We start from the raw sequence: 24,816 nt of genomic DNA on the forward strand, positions 1-24,816 counted from the left end.
AGAGCTCTCAAGGCATACAAAGCAATGTTTCAATTACTAAGGATGACTTGCTTGTGCGACAGTCTGTGACTTGGGCAGCAACCATGTCCTCACCTGCCGCCCTTGCTGCTCACCCCATTACTCTATTTCTTGTTTATTTTTTTCCATCGCCTCATCCCTTTCCCCTAGCGCAGGGTAACCAACCGGAACACCTTTCTGATGATGATAATGATGATGATGATGATGTCCTCACACCTTAACCTCCCTGCCTTTCCTCTTCCTCTTTATCTCCCTCCCTCCATCTCTTCCACGCCTCGTGCACTACAGGTATATGATTCTCAGCCGAAATCTTATCAGAAACTCAAGTGACAAAGTATCAGACGCGTTCCGAATTGTTTCCGCCCATTCACTGTATAAGTTGAATCAGTACCAATAATACGACAAAATATTTTCGCCTGGACATGAGAAAGATTCCAAATTTTCGCATGAAAGTCCTGCGAGCGGGTGAAGAAGCTCCAGTTGGACGGGTCGCCCTGCGAGCGATCGTGCATCCGAAGCCTACTCTGGTTCTGTGACCCGCGACGACATAATGTTCGAACAGGCACACTGAGCTTGCACACTGAGGAGAAAATGAAACTTCTTTTTTTGGCTGACGTCAAACACTAGCGCAGATTAACGTCAACGATTGGTATTGCCAACAAACGGATCCCCCACGCTGAGCTCAGTGCGCTCCGTATATACTTTCCGCCCACAAATGGCAACGTCGCTGGACAGACAACTCAGTACAGGCGTTATTTACGAGCACGATGATAGTTTTCGCACCTACGCTCACATAGCGCCACAGTGACGGGAAAGAACATGTACCAATCAGCTCGTATTATCCCTCCTCCGCCGCAATGAGTACGTCCGAAATGCGTTATAAAAAAGTGCAACGACCTTAATTCGTATGAGAGCAAGAACCAAGTCAACGTAACATAAAATAAACTGAAGGCGAAGCCAGAGAATTTCTGATGATAGCAAGCGCGAGTTCGTCCGTCGCTGTGAAAACGCACAACAGCTGAAGCTGTCGGCAATGCTGACTTCACTTAGTGGCTCACAGTTGACAAAGTTCGTGAAATTGGTGTGAATGCACTTATAGTTTAGCGCCAAAGGAAGCCCACTGTTTTCTTCTAAGCTTTTTCATGGGCAGTCAAATATCAGTATTTAGCAGACTGAACGTCGTTTTGCAAGCCGGATTACCCACGCTCCGCATGAGACGCCGCTCTGTCCTCCATATCGCAGCGCAGAGGTTTTTTTAATTTGAGACCTGGCACTGGTAAAGATACTCCGCCGCGGTTGTTCAGTGGTTAAGGCGCTCGTCTACCGAACCTGAGTACCTGGGCTCGAACCCGACCGCGGCGACCGCGTTTCCATGGAGACGGAACGCAAAAAGCGCCTGACTGACCAGACTGACCAACATACCGCTTGCCACAGGCAAGCGCCAGGAAGAGGAACTACCGTCTGTACCTTCAGAAAGAAAGAAAGGCAAAATTGCCGTCATTCCCTACATTCATTGCTTGTCCCACAACCTCAAGAAAATTGGGACGAAAGCGAATGTTCGCGTGGTTTTTTCAGCCCCTGTAAAAGTAAGCGCGCCATCCAAAAAAAAACTGCCCACCAATAAACGTCCCCAAAAGCTGCAGTGTACCATTAATCATAGAAAAATATTGTAAAATGTACTGAAGGCATTGTTTATGACATTCCGCTCTCCTGTGCCAAGTGGTATGTTGGTCAGTCTGGTCGATGCTTGAATGATAGGCTTCGTGAACACAAAAACAACTTGAAAACTTTTACTGGCAGCAACCTGGCTTTGTAATTTAAGGAGTGTGGTTGTGTGTCATTTTTGGAGAAGTGCTCGATCGTGGCGAGACACCGGGATCAGTTAGCTCGCGAAATTATTGAAGCAGCGCGTATCGCTGCCTTGGATGATAAATGTGTCAGCAAGCCGTCTATCTCCCTGTCCAAAAGATAGCTGGCCTTCTTAAATAATCGCTGAGTCGTTTGTCCGTTGTTCCTCGTTCATCTGATTTTCATTATTTTTTCCGGGGGCATGCGCCTGTTTGCCTCACGGTTCACGTTCGCCTTGGTCGCCTAGTTTTCTATCAGTCGGAAGATAGCGCCTGTGTTGTGTACGTCTTTCACTGTCATTTGTCCCGTTTTGCGCTACCTCACATACAATGAAGTACAACGATATCACGAATGTGTCGGCACTGAGTATAGGAGTTGTCATCATCCTTCGATGGCACATCGACCAAGAGTGCACCCTGGGCGGTAAAGCGGGTTTGATTTAGCGCTTCCATAAGGTTTACTCTCAACGGCAGAACGGAGCTCTATCTGATTCACATGTAGCAAGTCTCTCTTATAGGTCCCATATATGTCATAAATCAACGGTTTAATCTTCAGTCGTGTAGGAAAGCGCACAGTCTGCATATTAGGCAGTTTTTGTTACCAGTTCTAATAGCCACGCCTATCTCCAGCAAGCCTGCATTCACATGACGTCAACAGACTCACTCGAGCGCCTTATTGTGCTTCAGAGGGCGGTATTGTCGGCGCCGTTTCCATAGCAACCGCCGGGGTATTCGACCATGCACGCTCCTTCAAGCGCACTTGGGGAATCTTCGAGAAGCTCGCTGCTTTGTAATCTTTTATTTCTTTGTCTGAGAGCTGTTGGTATTGCAAAATATACAGTGCACAAAGTTTCACGAAACCGCAGGCCAATGCGTGGCTCTTCCAAGCCGTCCAGACGTGACACTGTGGCTGCTTACGCTGTATGTTCAAGCAACACAACGGCCATCGCCTTCTTTATTTTTCCAATGCCTGGCGCATTGCTCGATTCGCAATTGCAGCTTTCGGAAGCCTGATTTCAGTTAGTTGCCGGGATGCTGCGCTAGCCAGGAGTGGCCCAAGGATCGGCGGTTTGTACCGATCTCTGAAGAAGCGTGTAGTTGCTTGCAGCTGCTTCAGTTCATACGCGTTCCGACGTAGGCCACCACCAAGACGGTCCTCTCTCTCACAGCCATGGGGCAGGGTCGAAGCTAGCCAGTGCGGAAGAGTAGGAAAGGAGGATAGGAGATGGCTTCGATCGGTTGGACTAGCCGTATCTAGCTGTCATTGAAAAATAGAAGAGGCGTGCAACGACGCTTGCACCACAGAATAGCCTGTGCAGTGACGTAAGTGAACACATCCATTTTTTTCGCGGAATTTCGTTTGGAGGAGCATAAAATACATTTTTGCACATTTCTCTATACCAACTTTAAAGCCAGGAGCGTCTTGCTGTGGTCCGTGTTCTGGAAGACCAAATGCTTTCGCCTGCACATTACATGCTCTACCTTCAGCATTAAAGTGAAACTCGGTATTTGTGGTGCAGGGGATCGTGCTTAACCGTTTGCAACACGAAATACGAAAAATACACGAATGAACGAAAGTACAGACGAAGCACGTGCACCACGAATAACTAACTATCTCCCACTCTCGTCGTGTTATTGTTATTCAAGGGTACGGTTGAAGTCACGACCTCTTTAGATACGTATATAAATTGTGTTCCCAGCGTGAGGAGACGCTACGTGTTCCTCTAAGCTGTTCGCTCCATTTACAGTTAAGGCGGGTGATGGAACTCGTGAAAATAGACAAACTGTGGCAGTTTTAAGAGTGCTGCAATGCTACTACAAAAGTGTAAGGTAAGAGGTAAGGAACTGAGCGTTTCATATCTATATTTCTGACTTTGTGGTTCGGGCTTTCTGCAGCCACCACTGACTGATAATAAGCCGCCTCTAAAATAATACATTGAATGCATAGCGGACGACACGTATACGATATCTTAAGAGATGCGCTCTGAGGTAAGCTAAGCGCGCATGTACGCAAGGGTGCTGCGGCGCTTGCAAATGCCACTCGCTTCAGTGTTCACGGCTAAAAAGGATGAAACAGTGCCTTGCGTTTGCGTAAGCATTGCTTTAGCTACAAGGTAGGAGTACTGCGCGTATCTTTAAGCACACGACTGGGAGTAGCCTAAGGGAAGGATGTTCTTCCTGCACTTGTGGGTTTGCCGACAAAGGTGGAGGCGCGCCGAGTGCTAAGCAAGTTAAAGCGTAAACCATAGCATAGCATCAGTGTCAGATCATCTAGCAGATACAAAAAAAGCACTCTAATGGAGATGGAGTGTTTCACCCTGTCAAACTCATGTGCTCAAGCTGTCAACAATCTAGTCAAATCTATAAGCACAATGAAGTCGGCCTGCTGCCATGCAACAACAGCCGAGCAGATCAATAAAATAACCACGAATTTACCATAGACTATATAGATCGCATCCTCGCACAAATAAAAGTAAACGCAAGAAAATAGAGCGCTACAGAAGAGGAAAGAAGCCGATCTCTATGCACCTGTACGAGGAACAGAGCAAACAATGTCTCGCTCTCTCTCGACGCATAATGTTTACTTACGTGTTGCTTCACCGCGAGGCGATATGCCGGCCGCTCGGCTTCAGTTCGGAGTAACGCCCCCTGGGCACCCTGTTGCCGCTCCAACAAACGACGAAGCCTCAAACGCGCCGGTATTTGAGCGAGCGAGCCAGCGCTGTTATAGACCTCACGCTGGCGGCGGTTTACACGGGGCATTTTTTTTTTTTTTTATACCATGCTGATCTCCTCGCACGATCGGGCCGCGGTGGTCGGGGCCAGGGGTCGGTCATATATCTCGTCTCATTTGGCTGATAGGCCTTGGGGCGAAGGATGTACCGCGTATTACCGGGCTAATGCTCGTGAATGCGCTGACCGTGCAACGTATACGACCATGCAGCTCGCAGCCGGGCTAGCGGAAAGGGAGACCGACGCCGGAGGGGGGGGTACCGTCGTAAAGGGTAGATTTCACGGGCGTCCTGGGAAATATCTAACGGGTTGCTTGTGCCTTGTCCATCCTTGAAACGGAGAAAGGGTGGAGGCCACTGGTTGCAGAGGTCCCTCGACGCGAAACCGCCAGAGAATCGTCATTAAAGGAAACTTAACGTGTTTAGAGACACGCGAGGTGGGGTTGGAGGCGGGACACAAAAATGAGCGTAGGTTTAACGATGAGCAGGAAGGTCGGACCTTAGGAGCTTGAAAGGGTCAATACCGAGATGGATATAGACACGTTCGCGCGTAGTATGTAATGTCATGTAAGGTTATGTGATGTATATCATGTTTGTAAGGTCAATTTAATGTCCGGAATACCGACGAAACAATAAAAGGAGGGGGAGGGAGGAGTTCGATGTATCCTCATTCCGTAAGAACAGATTTCATATTGAAGAATCTCGGTTACCCTCATTTCTTCTGCCAATAATGTTTAAAAATTGAATTTTGCCTATGAGGCCGCTCCCCTTTCCCCACTACCCCAAACGTCAACTCCGAGAGTTGCCCACAAATCCGTTCCCGGAAAGGAGTCGTTGCCGCGTGAAGTTATTCAGTCGGAATTCTGACTGTATTCTAGCATAGGTTACGGTGGAACAGACCGACAAAAGGTTTAGGAGGGGAAAGAAATTGTCAAAAGCCAGTGTGCTGCTCTCTAATATGCCGCCAGCTCGCGTTTCGAGACGCGGGTAGCGACAGCATACCATGTTCTATGGATATCCATAGTTTGTTAGTTCTGCTTTTGTTACCGAAACTGTGTCGTCCCTTAAGCGGTTAACCCGCCGCAGTGGCTTAGTGGTTAAAGCGCTCGTCCACTGAACTGGAGAACCCAGGTTCGAACCCGACAGCGGTGGCCGCGTTTAGATGGAGCCAAAACGCAAAAGGCGCCCGCGTGCTGTGCGTTGTCAGTGCACGTTACATCCCCACGTGGTCGAAATTATTCCGGAGCCCTCCACTACGGCACCTCTTTCTTCCTTTCTTCTTTCACTCCCTCCTTTATCTCTTTCCTTACGACATGGTTCGGGTGTCTACCGAGGTATGCGAGACAGATACTGTGTCATATTCTTTTCCTCAAAGCCAATTTTCATTTTCCCTTCAGCGGCAAGCGTAATTTATAGGAAACCAACGGCGTTCTTTGGAAGGTCACCCGGCGAACGCGGGTAAGCAATTTGCAGTCACGCAGCCCGCTTGACAAGCAGCGCGTTGGGCAATTCCACGCTCCATTAGAGACGTGATAGCGGGACCTTAGACACACACGTACAGACGAAGGCCGAACGGGAAAGCTCTGTATCACGCGAGTTCGCAAACATTCGTCCTATTATGTATTTATTGTATCAAAGCCAACTAGGCAAGCCACAAATCTAGTTAATGTTCTCGCCTGTAGGCCCGTCCGTAGATGTCCAAGAACGCGGGCGATCATAGATTCCTGGCTCCGAGACCTTCCTGACATTTGAGGAATCTGCGCTGCTCGTTCGGATGCTTCTCAAGGCACAGCTGCTACTCCGTGACTCGTCTTAACATATTTGTGTCGGGTTCCTGCGCGCTGATGTTTTCATAGATGCATGAGGCGGCAGATCAGTATGACATTTTCAAGAGGAACATTATATTTCTCGCTACCAGAGTAGCATATCCATGATACATCTTCTTCACTAATATGGAAACGCTGAAGGGCAGTCATAAATGTGGCCAGCACTCCGTAAGGCATGCCACTCGGTACCTCGTCACCACGGCACAGAATTTTCAACGCTCGCTATTGGAGACCTTTCGCGCACCCAGAAGTTCATGTGAAACTGCTTGCACAGATCTAGCAACAAATACGTCCTTCAGCAGAAACCTGAAAAGCGACCACATGCCTATCAGCCTCAATTGTGGTGCGGGGAAGAAATCATTTCGACAGATTGCCACCAGTTCACTGAGCATTCCTAAACCATGTTGAAACTATGTTTCCTTTTTCTGTTGATACCACCTGCTCACATGCATATGCCTTGTATGCATTTGTCTGCGTCATGAAAGGCGCCTTGCCCTGTTACTTGCAATATAGATCAATGCAATATAGAAAACGTTAATAGCAGCTGCGTTCCGAAAGCAAATATATATAGCTCGACTCTCAGTGAAATCAAAAGAAACGCCGGAATGATTTAAAGCCCCAGCAATAAGCAACGATATATATATATATATATATATATATATATTGGGAGTCGACGTTTCCGACAGAGCCTTGAAAAGGGACAGGCTCTGTCCGAAACGTCGACTCCTAATAAATGTTTACCTAAATGAAGCGTTTCTCAATCTCGCATTTTACCTCTAGCATCCAAGTACGTTGATATTTTCGTGATATATATATATATATATATATATATATATATATATATAGAGACAGAGAGAGAGAGAGAGAGAGTGCAAATATATTGCCTAGCTCGTAGCTCCGTCATAAGCAACTGCTTTGAAATAAATATATTTATATACCGCCATTCCTTAGTGAATGATTTCCCAGTTAATCAAAAAAATATCAGCCTGATAAAGTACTAGTTAAGACCATGTTAACTTCTGAAAAAATTCCTTACGGTATATTTTTCCATTAAAAAGAATTTGAACTTTCTTGGCATGTCTATCGGCAACTGCGGTTCGTTGAGCCCGTGTTTTAGTCGGTTGCACCTACTTTTCATCTGTGAGTAAGTACTAAGACAATCGAAAAACAAGCATGGTGTAACCGCCCTGCATTGTGCAAGAGCCTGCATTGCGGCGTAATCAGAATACTGTCGACGGTGAAGACAAGCCTCTAATTGCAAACACCAGCATAAGAGTACAGCGACATTATATACATGTACTGCGCCATCTTCTCGCGATGCGTACCTTTTCTTGATGCTAGCTGACTCTGAAGTGGAGATCTGTAGCTGTCGAATTTTCGAGGCTCAAAACAATTTTTTGCGTGAATGGTATGAAACCACCGCTACGGCAATAGTGATAGTACGGAGCATAATATCGTAAACGCTGTTGTAGCAGCGCTGTGGCTTTGAGAATTCAGATTTTGGTTTGTTCGAACTAGTTCTAGAGTCTACATCAGTGTGAACAAATTTTAACCAAAGTACAAGTTTCGTTGACCATTTAGCGTTTTCCGGTACTATGTACTTTCCGTATTTTGTTCGTCCTATGCCTGTACCGACTACATGAATCACTTTTCTCTGTTCGACAAAAATGAGATTAAACGTCAGTCACGTGATTTTTCGAGGAAAGACAAAGCATAACAGCGAGATATTGGAAATAACATTAATCGCTCATAGAAATCCCGAAGGAAGAAGCGAGTGTGTCTCTCTTGAAAGTCGGGGGAAACGGGGTCCTTAAAGAGCAGAATTTCTTACTTCCTGCTGGTTGCTAATGTAACTGGTTGTAAGCAAATCGTTCAAATCAGCGTCACACGAGGATTCATGTTAACATAATTTTCCCTGAACAAGTTCAAGCACTCATCTTCGCGAGTTGCACGTCTCGGCAGTGATCCATTGCAAGCTCACTCCCGTGGGCGAGGGGAAAGTTAATTGAAAGATTCGCGACTTACCGGTACATTCGTCGCAAACGAGCGCGTGCGCCAGTCGCCGCACGAAATTCGAGCCGTCGCTGGACCCTCCAGAACAGAATAGGCACCTTCTATACCCACGAAACAGTCCTTGTCGCAAATTAGTCGTGGTCCCGTGCAGATGGGCTTTTCGCAGACCCGCTGGAGAGTGACGCAAAGTCTGACGCAGCTGTCGGCTTTTTTAGTATCTAGATGATGCCAACGCGCGAGGCGCCTCGATGTCGACTATAGACGTACCACGCCGCTGAGAGACGGCATCGATAAATGCTTCGCGTGCAGCGCTTTGCGTGGCGCGTCGACTTGCTCTCCAAGCTACAGCCACCGAAAGGTTACATACTCGCCGGAGCAGAGCGGGCGACCGGCTTCACAAAGGATGCTTAATCTTTTGACGTCAAACAGTCGCAATGCCTCGGGAGCGCCATCTGTGAGACAATGCGCGGTGCGAGCCTTCTGCCTCTTTACCCTCACTTAGTGCACTGCACACCTGCGAACTAAGTACCGCGCACATGTGCAGCCAACTGCGGAATATTTGAACATCCTGTCAAAGTAGCGTACCAGACTAGGTTTAAAGGGCCCCTGGCCACTCTCCAGTCGAAATTTTGCTGTACTCTGGCGGTTATCAGCCATCGGCCCTCAAGCGCGCAGCCACTAATTTGTGTCTTTCTGAAGAATCATTAGCAGCGCAGCTGCGTCCGTCGCATGTCGCAGTCAAGCGATTTCGCCACGCTTCTCTCCGCCGCGGCCTCAAAGAGTCGCTTTCGCTCACCCGTTCGAGCGACAAACCTTCCCAAAGAAATTTCTTTTTCGCCTCCGCTTTTAGGAGGAGGAGAAGAATGCGTCCTAATACGTCACAAATCCGCTTCGTTTGGACATGTTTTTTTTTTTTTTGCTTCTATGCGTATCTACGGCGGCCCTTGCGGGCGCTGGTCGGTCAGAACCTGTCGTTCACCCCCCCCCCCCCCCCCCCCCCCCTCATAATGGCTCGCGGTATGCGCGAAACACGATAATGAATATTGGAGGGATTGCAGGGATGGAGCACAGAAATGCGCAAGCAGCCGGACAGCACGCCCGCGCGCGTGCACGATAAAATAGGCAGAAATAAACGAGATGAGAGATGAAGGAAGGGCAGACTAGTACCCATACCATGCAAATACATGAAGAACCACAGCAAGAAAGTATGATGTCATCATCATCATCATTCTGACTATGCGCACTGCAGGGCAAGGGCCTCTCCCATGTCTCTCCAATTAACCCGGTCCTTTGACAGCTGTGGCCGCCGTATCTCTACATACTTCTTCATCTCATCCAAGCACCCAACTTTCTGCCGCCCCCTGTTAAGCTTTTCTCTTGGAATCCACTCCATTAGCCTTAAGGACAAGCGGTTATTTTGGCTTCGCATTACATGCCCTGCCCAAGCCCATTTCTTTCTCTTGATTTCGACTAGGATGTCTTCAACACGCATTTGCTCCTTCACCCACTCTGCCCGCTTTCGGTCTCTTCACGTTACGCCTATCATATTCCTCTCCATAGCTCGCTGCGTTGTCCTTAACTCAATCTGAACCTACGCCGCCGCTGTGGCTCAGCGGTTATGGTGCTCGGCTGCTGACCCAAAAGACGCGGGTTCGATCCCGGCCGCGCGGCTAGAATTTCTTTGGAGGAGAAATTCTAGAGGCCCGTGTACTGTGCGATGTCAGCGCACGTTAAAGAACCCCAGGTGGTCGAAATTTCCGGAGCCCTCCACTACGGCGTCTCTCATAGCCTTAGTCGCTTTGGGACGTTAAACCCCATAAACCAAACCTAAACCATCAATCTGATCCCTTTTCGTTAGCCTCCACCTTTCTGCCGCGTAGGTGAGTACCGGTAAGAGACAGCCGTTATATACTTTTCTTTTGAGGGCATTGGTAAACTGCTATTCATGATCTGAGAGAACCTGCAATATGGGCTCCACCCCATTCTTATTCTTATTCTACTAGTTATTTCCCCCTCATGATCCGGATTTGCGGACACTACCTGCCCTAAGTAAACGTATTCTCTTACCACTTCCAGCGCCTCGCTACCAATTGTGAACTGCTGTTCCCTTGCTAGACTGTTGAGCATTACTTTGGTTTTCTGCATGTTAATTTTTAGACCCCACCGTCCTGCTCTGCATGTCTAACTCATTGATCATGTTTCGTAGTTCCTGTCCTAAGTGATTTAGCGAGGCAATGTCATCAGCGAATCGCAAATTACTTAGGTATTCTCCATTAACTCTTATCCCCAACTGCTCACAATCCAGGCCTCGGAACACCTCCTGCAAAAGGCGGTGAATAGCATTGGCGATATCGTGCCTCCCTGCATTTATGAAGGACTATGGTATCTGCGCAGTCGTCATAGACATCTTCCAGTATTTTCACATAAGACTCTTCTACACCCTGATTACGCAATGCCTACATGACTGCTGAGATATCTGCTAAGTCAAATATATAGCGTTCATTGATTACGAGGAGGCAACTACAATGTATGCTTTTTTATGCACCAAAACTACATGTGTAACAAACAAAAAAAGAGCAGCCAGCAGATTTAGAGACGGTGCCCGCGAATCAGAATGGTGAACGAAATGAATACAATTAGCTGTACGGTCAAAGCGAACCTTGGGTGCCAGCGCAGAGGATGATGAGGTTAGCTGTGTCGAAAGAACGGGCTTTAATATGAATTTTCACGTCATTTCAGGGCGCACACGGCTCTAATACTTTGCAGGGGTGACCATAACTGCCCGATCTACAGACTGGGCTTATTTACTTCAAATGCCCAAACCTGGTCAGAGGCCCTGATGGAAAGCTGTCTCGTGTAGGGAACTTTGGGCTTCTACGCAGCTGTTGCCGGCTGAAACAAAGGATGGAAACCAAAATGTGTTAAAGTATTCAGGCACCTGACGTACTTCCTAAAATAAAGAATGAAAGCAGCACCGTGGATGAACTCAGACGCTTAGATACGTTTGCATATATCGTGTTTTTTTGTACATATTGCGACTCAAGCCACATTGTGTCATCACGGCCAACCTTTTGTTCCGGATTTACCGTGCGCCTCGAAGCGACCCAGCTCATTGTGTTCCATTTGCTCTCCTGAAGCTGCCTTCTTCGCGCTCTCGTTTGAGGTCTGTGTATTTTCTTTTTTAACTTATCGCCTTGGTTTATAAATCAGTTTTTTCGGCGTGTGTGTATTTCTAAAGTTCTCAGCACATTATGAACGCAGAGGCCGGAACAGGACAAGCGCTGCTTCCGGCTACGCCCATTGAACAGAAATGGCAGCCATTATATTATGAGCCACCGCCTGAACAAACATCTTTATTCCAGAACAGCCCGGCACTCAGAGCGCGATCCATAGAACATAGGCGAGCGATGACGATGATGGATATGTGCAGGTTAAAGAGATGAAATTTCGAGCACAGTGCTCCAAATATAGAAACACGAGTCATAGCAAAGACGAAAAGGGAATTAAAACATGGTATCTAAAAAATAAAATGACTCGTGTTTCTATATTTCGAGCACAGTGCTCCAAATATAGAAACACGAGTCATAGCAAAGACGAAAAGGGAATTAAAACATGGTATCTAAAAAATAAAATTCGCTGCGAAATAACACCGCTGTGGTCTCACTCACATATCTCTACCCTCTCTTTTGATAAAGTATACTTCTAGAAGTTATCGAATCACTGTATCTTTTCTTCATCAAGGTATCCTGGCTTCCATCAGATATTCAAAACGTTTGCTAGAACGACGGAGTTCTGGGAGGTGAGTTTACTTTAATCAACACCTTTTGATCTGTGACTCGTATTTACGCATTGTCCCGTTACTTCTGCATAAGGCCTGCTGCAGGAGATTGGTATTTCGTAAACAAAGTCCACTGCGCAGTTTGTGAGTCTGCTGACGTGATTTATGAGGCGAACTATCTTCGTTTTCTCACTTGTTATTAAACGGTATACTCAAGAAAACTTACAAAGCACCGAAAATACCGGGGCTACGCTGCGTCTGTTTGCCATTTTCTTTAGGTCATGTAAAATCGTATTACAGAGCGAACCACTTCTGACCTGCCACTCTTAGAAATTGTTTCTGCTTTCTTCTTACCACCTTTCAGCTTTCCCTGCGTGGTCTCCGTACCTGATACAATTGCTTTACAAGGAAAACAGACAGAAAGAAGTGTGGATTCATGGAAACGAAAAATGTTCCCAATAAGACGACGGAAAAACTTCGTTAGCGCTGATTCAGGACACAAAGTGGCGATCGATCTCCTGAGAGTTTTCGATTGAGCTGAATTGAAGGAAATGAGCCCTTCCTTTCCTCTCACAAATATTGGTAACAGAGATAACATTCAGCTTAAGCGAGGTTAATATCTGAAATCTGTCGTCCTTGCTTTCAGCCGTAATTCGTGGTTAAAGGTTAGGCCTTAGCCAAATATGTTAAAAACGCCGAGAAACGCATAATAGATTTGGCAAAGGCCTAACCTTCAACACGGAAGAGAGAGAAGTCGGGCGCATATGCAGTTTAAAGATCATAGCACGGTCAAGAAATTTGAAATGTGCAGCAACCATCATTTGTTGCTTAATTATCGTACGCTGTATGCAAGGATCGTGGTGATCAGCTGTAATTTTCGTGCAGCCAGTGAAACCGGCTAAGTGAAAAACAAAAAAAAAACAAAGAGGGAAATAAAAAAAGATAACAGAAAACTAGTCAGGAGAAAAGGAGTAACGACTAAAAAAGATTAAAGAAAACGTCCCCTGATTTTTCGCCTTCGCTATTATCACCCAGTAAGGACGAAAAAAATGTTTCCCACAAATTATCGCATTACGCTCGTGTTCCGGAGATATCCGGGGGCATGCTGATGCAATTAGTGTCAACGCGTTCGCCTTTTTTCGCCGCGGGTTTGGGGCGAGCTAAACAAAAGTGGAATTGATAGCCCCAACAGCGTCCGAGTGCAGTAAACGCCGCGAACCGTGGCGTGGGGAGGAGGCCTCCGCGAACATCAGGTTGGTGAGGCACGACTGCGGAGTCAGCTCGCAGCTTCGCAGACTCGAAGCCAGCTAGGCCCTCGCAGCATCCGCGCTTATATATATATATATACCTTCCCCTCTCTCTCTTTCCGTACGGAAGCCAAGCGAGGTAAACGAGCGGGCAGAGAGTGTGGCAGTCGAAGGAGAGGAGGTCGCGGAATCGAGGAAATCCCCGCATCAGCACCTCATTTCCATAGCAGCAGCTGCCGCCGCTGCTGCTGCTGCCGATCCTCGGGCGCGAAGAAGGAGGTTGCGCGGCGGCGGCTTGCGCCCTATTGATCCGAGGGCCGCGATGCGATGAAGTATTGCTCATCGCTCTGCCGGAAACTCCGCAGAACGTGTTCCCCGGACCGTTCTCTTAAGCACGTCCACCGCCGCTGCCGAGGGAGTCTGGTGCGTCGAAAGGGTTGCGCTGACTTGACTGCACTCAGCGGGGCGCGTTTCTCTTCCGTGAGGGGGGGTGGGGGGTGGGGGGGGGGGGGGCACTCCTGACACGTGAATATTTTCATTTTGTTCCTTTTTGCTGTTTCACGTGGCTGGAGTTGTTCCTTCAGGGAAGACGGCAGTTTGCAGTTTTGTGTTTATAGATTTTTCTCCTTATTTGAAGCGCTAAGCTCGCGTGCACACTCGCCTTAACGTCAAGTACTCCCTGTGTCTCGCAAAAATAGCACCGCGCCCTTCTGACTACACCGCTGCACTAGTGTACTCTTGAATGACGAGGGATAAGAAGGAATGGGATACGCGGAAGTTACCAGAGGCATATTTAACGTATCAGTAGTAATTATCCTTGTCCCCTGACGAATCGTCTTCGTGCGATTGCACTTGGAAGTAAAATCCTGATTCGATATAACATAACAATTCTTCTTCATTATATCATTGACATGGCTTTGCCTGAACTAACGACGAGAGACGAAAATAAAGAATATCGGATGGAATTGTAAAAGACTCGTTACATTATCCCGGTTATGATGGCAAACGTGCACAGCATTTTTTTATCTTTTTTTTTCTTTCTGGCGGTAAAATATTCTTCATCATTGTAAGTTGACGGATAGCTACTCAATTTCTCTACTGTACTGAAGGGCGAGTCCACAAGTATATCTGCTCGTGAACTCCGTGAACAGTTAGTGCTTACGTAAGAGAACCGTTGTGCAGTCTGCCCACCACCCAGAACGCCGGAGCTTCACTATGCCGATATTTTTTCCTCCATCCTAAACATAGCAAAATTTCGCGTAAGACGAGCTTTGCGCTACGTTGGAACATTCTTAGGGCATAACTGCATCTCTAGAACCACAAACACAAATAATAAACACTCGCAGAAACGGACAATCGCTGCACTCACAGCTGATTTATTTCACCAAGGCATGGTGAATATAAAGGCTGCGTCACGCATGCGCGCACAGAATTTATATTCACAATGTTTTTGTGCAGTAAATCAGTTGTGAGTGCAGCAATTGTCCGTGCCTGTGGGCGTTTCTTTTTTGTGTGTCTGGTTCTCGTGCTATAGTTATGCCCCCCCCCAAAAAAAAAAAACAATATATTTTAATGCCTTTTGTAAGTGCCTCTTCTCGGCGGTATTGTCCTTGGTAAGTAGCGTGTTATGTTCTGAACTTCTTATAGAAATTACCAGAAGCTTAATGTATTGCTAGCCAAAGGTTTCGTGCGTTAAAGGTAGTAATGCAATGTTAAATAGGACAAGCCACATTTATCCGAGAATAAATCGCAAAAGCCTGAGTTTTTACGGGTAGAGCCAACCTGCCTTACCTGGCCCTCCTGCTGAATATATGGCCTGATAATAGCTCTATACCAAATATTAGCAGGCGTTTAATAAGGGCCTACAAACGTTTTTGGGCTTCTAAATGTATCGCTCAGCTCCTGGACGTGCTGTGGCCTAATGCTATATCCGCCTCCCGCCCCCATCGGTTTGTTTCATATTTTTACAAGGTTACAAAATTACCCAAAACATATTACACCTGTTAACGCTTAGAAATGAGAAAAATATTTACTAAAGAAGACTTTGTGCGGAACGTCAACGCTTGCCACGGCAATCAGAAAAATTAATACCACTGGTCATAACGCTCTCTTCCTTGCGCATACTATCTACAGCAATAAAAATAACCCAGTCTGGATGTGATTCATCTATCCGATGCATAGAGACCGGAGTTTTTTTTCCCTCAAACCATAGGATAAGCCCCGTTTCCCCATCATCGTTACTCTTTGAATACGTTTTGGGGATGTCAAATAGAACAGCCGTGAAGTCAAAGACAGGCAAACAGAGGTTAGCGCGTGGCACGGGTGCTTACATAACCAAAAGGTTCATTTTTAAAAGTGCTTTCAACTTTGTTTTTGTTTTTTGTTTTTCTGAGCTTCAGTACGTGGTTACTGCATTCTCTTCGTCATTAATTTTGCAGACCTCTCTTCAAGGCTGTCAGTCGGCACTCGAATCTGTGCAGAAAACCATCACTCAGTCAAGGACAAGGGACGTCAGAATTAAACAGACCTCGAGCCTGACGTCGAAGTTCTACTAGGGTTATATCATTGTGTGAGTGCGTCAGGGATGCTGTCTAACGAATATACTCCAATACCAGGCCTCCTCCCAACACGCTGCGCAAATAAGTCAGATTCCAGCGAAGTCATGTTGAGGAACAGACTTCTTATTTCGAAGCTGTTCGTACACATGAGCAAAGTGATCTTCACAGTCACGATCGTCATCCTTCCACACCCGGAAAACATAAAAGAGTTGCGTCTCAGAAGCGGCAGCGCGGGATATTTGGAATGGCCTGGTTTAACGCCCTGCATTGCTCCAACCTAGAGCGCACGAACTCTTTCCCTATTCACTCATTCGAATCACAGCGGCCCCAGATATACAGGGTGTTGCACCTAAGACTTTACACATTCTTTTTTAAATAGGTTTTTTTTTTTTACTTAGAAGAGCGCTTTCTCCGGTATAGCATTGTCAGCGTTGTAGTACATCAAAATACAGCTAAGACGTGCTAACTAGCTGGCTGGCTAACTAATGATGAATAGTTAACATTTAAACTATTATCGTTAGGCTATTTAACTACTGAGAGGCGTGTAGCCCACCGTAGGTATTTCCCATATCAGTTTATAGAATTTATAAAACATGGTTATCCTCGGTGCTGTGGCCCAACAAATTCTGTCTGCGTGGCATCAAAATACACGTGCTTACGAGAAGCTTGCAGTCAAAGAAATCCCTTCAGTGGACGTAACTCGTTGAAATAGTCAAAATTTGTTGGGCCACAGTGCCGAAGGTTACCGCGTTTTCAAAATTCTAAAAAATGATATGAATATTAGTTACGTTGGGCTACACGCCTCTCAGTAATTAAGAAGCTTAACAGTAATAGTTAAAAAGATAACTATTCAATATTAGTTAACCAGCCTGCTAGTTAAAATTTCATAGCTGTATTCGGATGTATTACACCACTGACAATGATATGCCGAAAAAGCGCTCTTGTAACTCAAAAAGTCAGTTTTTAAAAACTGTGTGTAGTCTTAGGTGGAAATCCCTGTATACTGAACCCGCCTCATCTTGTTATGGGTCGCCTCTCTACCAGTGTCATGCACTCGTTGCTTTCTTCTAATCTCTAATTTTAAACCCAAGTGCGAGTATGGAAACGAATTTTAATATAACTTAGGAGGGTAGATGTGTAGGCCAGTTGGTGAGACATGAAGGAGCTAGACACCGCAGCGGACACGGGACAGAAAAAGAAGACGACACAGGGCGGTACTTGCAACTAAAAATTTTTTTGAAACTTCATGGCTTTATAAAGAAGAGGCACGTGTGATCTTACAATCGGGTAAAAAAAAAAAAAGGATGAATGAAAAGCAACAGATAACAACACTTAACTGACAACAATGCACAGGAAAGATATGCGAGTCACAATGTACAGAAATCAGACTTTAAAACGTTATGCAATGCTCATCATGCGAGTCACAATCTACATATACCAGAAGTGTTAAAAACCGTCGACCGCATGTGGAAGCATGAAAACCACAAGACAAAGGAAGAAAAAGAACGTCAAAAGGAAGCCACCCAACCTGTTACCTGTCAAGGAAACCCAGTTCTTTTTGGAGGATGGAAACCGAAGGCGAACTAACGCATTCATCCGGTTGCGAGCGCAAGATGGCAATGGCCTCTACAATCTCTCTCTCAAGCTGCCCCTTCCGTCTTCCAACAATCTGGGTCTGGCTGAACTGAGGGCAAGAAACCCGACACTTGCGGCAATGAACAGGCAGATTCGAACCCCCCGCCTCCCCCAAGGAACGCGCATGTTCTCATATTTTCTCATATTTTTCTCATAAAATACGTCGCTCGCCATTGACAAAATTCAGCTCATTGGCAGAATGAAAGCGACGCCACCAGACCGAATATTTCCCATTGCCTGGTTGGAGATGACGGCACAAACCGTAAATGACGTCATAAGATATAATAATACCGACTGGCTGGGAGAGTGGTGTCATCAGACCGGACATTAAGTCACTTCCGGTGAAAGCATGACCAGCTTCTAATGTTATGGCATTGCCAATACATAACGTAATTAGATGCGCCTGTGAATTTTTTCAGAACTGGAAGATAACGTTCTGTACCGTACTTGAAAGGCACGTGGTAAAGAGCTATGGGAGAGGTTTTTTCCCTGCAGTGGGGGTAGTAAGGCCGATGATGATGATGATGATGACGGTGACGATGCAGAGTTTTACGTACAGAAGAAAAGAAGCTTAAAGGGCTCCATTAAAAAATGTCCACGCAATTAGCATGATTAGCAAGCTGGAATGGGAGCTGAATGCACAACTTTAACGCGAATAAATGGGCGCAGCAGTGCACGGGCCAAGTAGCTTTTCTTTGAATAGAAAACAAGCAACCTGCAGTCATCAGCCAAGAGAAAGGAGGTGCAGCAGAGAGAAGACGCAGCCCGGGTCACGCTCAGCGAGAACACAGGGACCGCAGCGCAAGGCGAAGCGTCGTACGTTAACTAGCGAAGCAGCAGCAGCACCGCGCCTAATCGTCAAGACATTACCGGAGCAGCGACGAACAGAGAAGCGAGCCAAAAGGAATAAGGGCGCACCGGAAGAGGCTGAGAGGAGACATCGTCGCCGCCGGTGAGAGCAGAGCGAGATGGATGTCTCCTGTTAACGCCGCCGACAACGAGAAGGGGGCCTCCGTGAAAAATGGCCGCCGCCCTCTTGAAGGACGCACGCGAGCCACCGCTCCGACGCGTGCCCCTTTGCGAGCAACGTGCGTGCCCGGTGGCTCTGCGATTGTCTGTGCGTCGTGCGGTGAGAGAGCGCACACCTCGACGAGCGGGCTCCATCGCCGCGGGATTACGCTCTGCTCTCTCTCCAGTCTAGTCAGAGATGCTCTGGCTCGGCTGCTTGATGCGCGCTAATTAGACCCCTTCACAATTTGTATCGCCGAGAATGGACCACAGCTGCTCACCTGCCTTTCTCGAGCTGCGCCCAGATCGCGCACGGCATCCGAAGACGCCATCGGGAATGGAGGCTGCAGAGGGGATGGAGCCCCGCGTAATGGTCTGCTGCGCGAAAGCGCTCGCGCTGCTCGTGTCCTGGCACTGTGTTGATGGGGAGAGTGTACCAGTTGCTCTCTTCAGAAAGGATCAGGGCCTCCTATACGCCGTGTTATCGTTGGGAAAAGCTGTAGTGAGCTTGAACTAATTGCCCCGTTTCGTAAGAAAAAAGATGTCGGCTAAGGCACGTTGATGTTATTTGCCTACCCGCGACAGTTCCTCGAAGAAGGCGAGGAAGTCAGAAGCAGACAGCTTTAAAAGCGGGGAAGCAGAAAGAGCACTCTGGGCAGCTTTATACGCCGGTGGTGGAAGAAAGAGAAAGGTTGTACATCAAAGCGATCCCGCTCTCGTCGTAACTCGCAAGCTGCCTCGTCGGCGGTATGCATCTCTTGAAACTGCTTCAGTAGGGACTTTTCAAGGACTTCTAAGCCTGTCAGCAGCCCCCTGGGCTTTTTGCTATGACACCATGAAGGCATATGGGTACCAAAAGAAAAAATAGAAGAAACTGGAATATCTAAACCTTATGAGAAAGGGGAGGGCGGGAGCTAAGGTATTAACGGGATCACTGTGTTAAGCTTCGCTAAGGCATATTAGTCTAAATAAAGCGTAAGCTGGAGCAAGGAAGTCAAATGACGCCTATACAGTAAAGCGAATTTTCTTAGAAGTCGCAGTATTCTGTAGTGAAATCTTTTTATTCGTCCTATCTTGCTTGAATCTTGTCTAGACTCATGTATTTGAGGATTAAAAGTAAAAAATTAAAGAACACTGCAGTGACCCGCATAGGTAGATTTAGAAAGCATTGACGCCTCCTCGGCACTCGTCGCCTCTCTTTGCCCCTTTTTGTCATGTTATTTTTGTTTGTTAATCAATTTAACTGCTAAATTGCAATAATTATCTTGTTTTAATTAAAGATCGACTTATTTACTCTGATTATACCTTCTTTTATCTCAATCAACTATTTTGGTTTTTCAGATTTGGCGCCGTGTTTGCTTCCCCGTCCACTTACTATATCCCCGTCCAGCCTATTCAACCGTCCAATGGTTTTTCGTGATATTTATTTAACGAATTAATCTATGTCAATGAAATTTTTTTCAATTAATTATGACTCATCAAATACATTTAAAATCATTTCAAACTTTATTTTCACTACTTTGTCTATTTTCCCACTATTTTGCCGTCCACGGCTGTTTTCCCGCCCACTCGATATATCGGCGTCCGCGCTATTTCGACAATTTTTGGACATTTTTATCTCTAATTAATTAACTAATCATTCTATCGACATAATGTTTTTTGCACAGAATCCTCACACCATCCACTATCGATCACAACCACTCGTTTGATGCTACCTCTTCTTAAAACGTCACAACTGCTGCGGACACGTTTTACGGACACGTTTTGGTGACATGACGTCACCGACATAGCCTAGAAATTCTTTCGCATTAAATGTATAAAACGAAGAGGCAATTGGGAAACGTGCTTGGTTGGCCGCTGAATACGGCACACAGTACTGAGTTAGCAGCACGCACAAACCATGTTCAAGTTCGTGTTTGTATTTGCAAAAAGAACAATCGAACAAAACAAATGATACATTTGACACTATTATTAATCACTATAAGAACGGCACATATCGACAAAAAAAAGACGAAAGGATGATATAAGAAAGAAGTGGTTAGACTCACCATTAACGCTTCCAAACCTGTAAAACGCCTGAATGCGTGAATTCTGTACACATCAATGTCGACGTCGAAAACTGACAGAGATAATGCATAATGCAAAGTATATATAGACTACTGGATCAAGGCACGAGAGCAATTCCTGAAAAAATCACGATAAAACACGGGTACTCAACGTCGGTAGCTTGGAGGACTTGCGAAATGTATTCTCTCAACTGGCTTCTTGCAAAGTTTTCGAAACCGATTTCCTTCTTTTCATATTCATTTATGGAAAGGTTTGCGGTTGGCGAAGTTAGGTGAACTTCCATTTTCTTTTCGGATTAATTAAGCATCCCAGCAATCTTTTAAAGCGTTGGCAAGGTCATGTCTATTAATACGCTCGAAAATTATATGAAAGTGCACATATATTCTTCTCACCTAGGTAAAAGAAACACAGCCTTTATAGAAAAATTCTTATTCGAATCGAAACGAATCATAATCGACCTAAAGAAAGGCTAAAATATTTTTTTGCCAGCTTAACATACAAAACGTGGATGTACGTGGATGAGTTCACATTGTTATATCAATGAGCCGCTCCTCATAAAGGAAAATTACTGACTCGCATTCTTAAAATATTTTTTTTGTTAAATTAATATCTGCTTCAGCCTCCAGCTAGAACTATATAGCAGCTTTGAAAAGACAAATAATGCGTTCCATCTCGTTTCTGAAATCGTGAATGGTGTTCTTCAATCACATTAAGAAAATTGCGTCATCTGACAAGCCGTTAACTCAAGCGCGTACCCCACTACGTCGTATTGGCACTGCTAACTCCTTATGACAGAAGAAAAAGCTGATATCCGCGAACTTCTCTCTTTAACAATGCGTTCTGTAATACAAGCAACATATCTTCTGTTTCTGTATACTGAATGCAACTTCTTGTCGTCTGTATTGCGTATGCATTTTTAGGTTTGCCTTAATTCGTGTATCATGCTTTGTTCTGGCAGATGCTCACAGTTTTCCCGCTTTTAAAACCTATGGCTAGACCTCTCGATACACGCCGGTTCCAGCGGCGTCAGCAGTGGGCCTTGTCTTTCCGTGGTTCTGGCTTAAGATATCTCAGCGCGCAACATCATACACCACCCAACCAAAAACAGAGATGCCTCTTTTCCTAGCTCTTGGCAGTCGCCTCCTGTATGAAATCCTTTTTATTATTATTATAATTTTTATCCCCCTGCATGGTGAAATGAGCGGAGGCAAAAGCATAAATGAATAAAATATCTATATATAGCGAAGTATACGCTCTGTTAAAGAAAACATTTTTATTTGACTCGACGTTTCGATCGGTGGACCGAAAGATCGGTTCTCCGATGGAAACGTCGAGTCAAATAAAAATGTTTTCTTTAACGGAGCGTATACTTCGCTATGTACTCTTTCAAGCAGTCAAGCACTTTATGCAGTCGCAATAAGCTCTTTTTTTCTTCCTACATTCATCTGGGCACTTTGTTACAAGAATGCTGCATCGAAGTACATAGTGAAAAAAAAAGAAACGGAATGTCCAGCCAGCATCACTGCCTACTCCCCCCCCCCCCCCTTCCCCTCAATTTCGTCAAATGCGACGGGGGAACAAAAGGCAGAAAGGCGGCAGCAGGTAAGCGGTTGAGTCAAAGATGGAGAAGAGGGTGGCGGGAAGGAAAGCGTAGGGACGAAGAAATCTTCAATATGACATCTTAGGCCCAGAAAGTGCACATACACAAGCTGTCTTGGCCTTAAGCTTTCGTGTCAACTCTACACCGACGCCTGGTTTAATTAAGCCGCACTGCTCGGGCCGTACATAAATTTCGGCGGAAGCCACTTTCCAGGAACCCTCGTCGCTGCTGTCTCCCCGCGAAAAGAAGGAACCTTAATAGAAAGACGTGCCGTGCTCCGCTGTGACGACACAGCAGCAGATTGATATACGTCTTAAGCGTCGGTGGCGGCGGTGGACATGCGACTGAAAAAGATGGTAAGTTTAAATATTCAATGGCTGGCTCGTACCCTTGTTTTTTTTTTCCCCGTGTTCTCTTTTTGTGTGCGTGTGTCTATAGTTTCGTTTTCAGTCGGGCAAAGTTCAGAAAGGATGATCGAACCAATCAAGTCCGCCGCGTCACTCTCACTTAATCCCGGCTGAGTTATGAGAACGCAATTTTGTGCGCGTCCCAGGCGGAGACACGTCGCTTCGAAATTCAGCAACGCGACGGCGGCTTATATAAAACAATGGGGCGTGGCTGTCCGTTCAGTGCTGTGTTAAACGCATAGCGGCGCCGCTGGAATACAGCAAAATAAAATGCGTGGCACGTCCTCTACGCACTCTTCGGAAACATGCTGGGGCAGTCAATTACCCGCCGCCAAGTCAATTACTTCCCGAAACACAGTCTGCGCGCAGTCTCTCCAGCTGCAAACATCAGGGGAACGAACGAGCTTGAAAGCAACGCGTATAGTTGACAAGTTTAGGTGCTTACGCCGGTTAGGCAAAATAAGAGGTGGTAACGTCAGAATCAGGTGTGTGCTTTAAATAGAAATAGCTAAAATAGCACCCATTATGGAATGCGAAAATCTCATAGACTGGTACTAAGTGAACCGTCCATTCTTTCGAAATATAAATTAGGCACCTTAAGTAGATAACCCGAATTGCGAAAATCCTCTCACGGCTGTACGTAACACCTGCACCTAAATTCTAATAGAGGTTATTCAAGAAACGACTTATTTTCAAGCAAAAAGCGTTAGGAAGCTTAATAAATGGGTAGTCTGTAACACAGACATAAAAAAAAAAACATCCGACAACCACATACGTAGTTCAAGTGCCTGCACAGACCACATTCGAAGCTCGAGTGCGCTTCAAGCGAAAATCAAAATAAAAAAGAGCATGAGATGTGCCTTCCGTGACTCAGAGCGACCCATTTCGATTGAGCTGCGTTTCTTGTCTTGCTATCTTCTTGTGATGAATTTTATGCCCTGCTGTCTGGGACCGGATTGGATTTTTGCTTTAACATTTAAGATGTGTCGGGAAAAAAGCGTAGTAAAGTTAACCAATGCAACCGCCAGAGTAAAATGACACACGAACGGTCTGTCCTGCAGAGGCTGACTCAGAGCGCACTGCTACCTGAGCACTTACTTGCCCCTCACTTCCTCAATTTGCAAACCCATCTGCTCTAATTCCGGGAAAAGAACTTCAGCGGGGCACGGTGCTGAGGGCGCAAGAAAATGGAACGTCCGCACACTTTCACTCCCACTTTCATCCTTCCGCCTCTCCTCAGGTTTTGCATCCTCTGTGCATTCGTTGTTAGTTTTTACAGCTGGAGAGGATTAGAAACGTCGTCGTCGTCGTTGGTTTGTCGTCTCAACCAATCGCGTTGAGACGACAAAGAACTTTCTTTCTTTCTTTCTTTCCTTCTTTCTTTCTTTCTTTCTTTCTTTCTTTCTTCATGCCCTCCTTTCGTTCTCAACCAATCGCATTGAGACGACAAAGAACTTTCTATCTTTCTTTCTTTCTTTCTTTCTTTCTTTCTTTCTTTCTTTCTTCCTTCCTTTCTTTCTTTCTTTATTTCTTTCTTTCTTTCCTTCTTTCTTCCTTTCTTTTTTCTTTCTTCCTTTCTTTCTTTCCTTCTTTCTTTTTTTCTTTCTTTCATAGCCTGAGTTGTTTGGAACGTTAAACCCCAATAAACCCAAACCGTTTCTTTCTTTCTTTCTTTCTTTCTTTCTTTCTTTCTTTCTTTCTTTCTTTCTTTCTTTCTTTCTTTCTTTCTTTCTTTCTTTCTTTCTTTCTTTCTTTCTTTCTTTCTTTCTTTCTTTCTTTCTTTCTTTCTTTCGTTCCCTCACCTTCACTTCTTCTCTCTTTTCATCCGCCTCTGCTTCTTTCGTTCTTCCTTAATTCTTTCTGTAGTTTCCTCCTTCCTTTCTTTCTATTTCTCTCTCTCTCTCTTCCTGCTTTTCGTTCTTTCGTCTCTTTGACATTCATCGACCTGGTTGCAAAAAAGAGGTCGCCAAGGCGGCAAGAACGAAATTAATAAACTTCCACCTTCCAGGTGTACGTGTGGTGTGCGTGCATACATATACAAAGAAGTGCAGGAAACGGAAACAAAGAGAAACAGAGTAGG

The 24,816-nt window shown here is 45.8% G+C and overlaps 2 protein-coding genes across 4 annotated transcripts in view; one reads left to right on the top strand and one right to left on the bottom strand.

The window, feature by feature from the left end:
- The window catches only part of LOC149359143 (uncharacterized), a 249,158-nt gene that overhangs the window by 196,369 nt on the left and 27,973 nt on the right, over nt 1-24,816 (top strand). The window lies entirely within an intron of this gene.
- LOC149359144 (potassium voltage-gated channel protein Shaw-like) overlaps nt 1-24,816 on the bottom strand; it is a 120,622-nt gene that overhangs the window by 74,738 nt on the left and 21,068 nt on the right. Inside the window, exon 1 of one of the 3 annotated variants that reach the window (XM_089571393.1) lies at nt 8,449-8,766. The exons of the other annotated variants lie outside the window; for them this stretch is intronic. The gene's annotated coding sequence lies outside the window, so the exon portion shown is untranslated. Of the gene's footprint in view, nt 1-8,448; nt 8,767-24,816 lie in introns of those variants that run through there. 3 annotated transcript variants of the gene reach the window in all.

This window comes from Amblyomma mixtum, chromosome 2 (genome assembly GCF_055824585.1).
Source record: "Amblyomma mixtum isolate Tamu chromosome 2, ASM5582458v1, whole genome shotgun sequence".
Classification (NCBI taxonomy): domain Eukaryota; kingdom Metazoa; phylum Arthropoda; class Arachnida; order Ixodida; family Ixodidae; genus Amblyomma; species Amblyomma mixtum.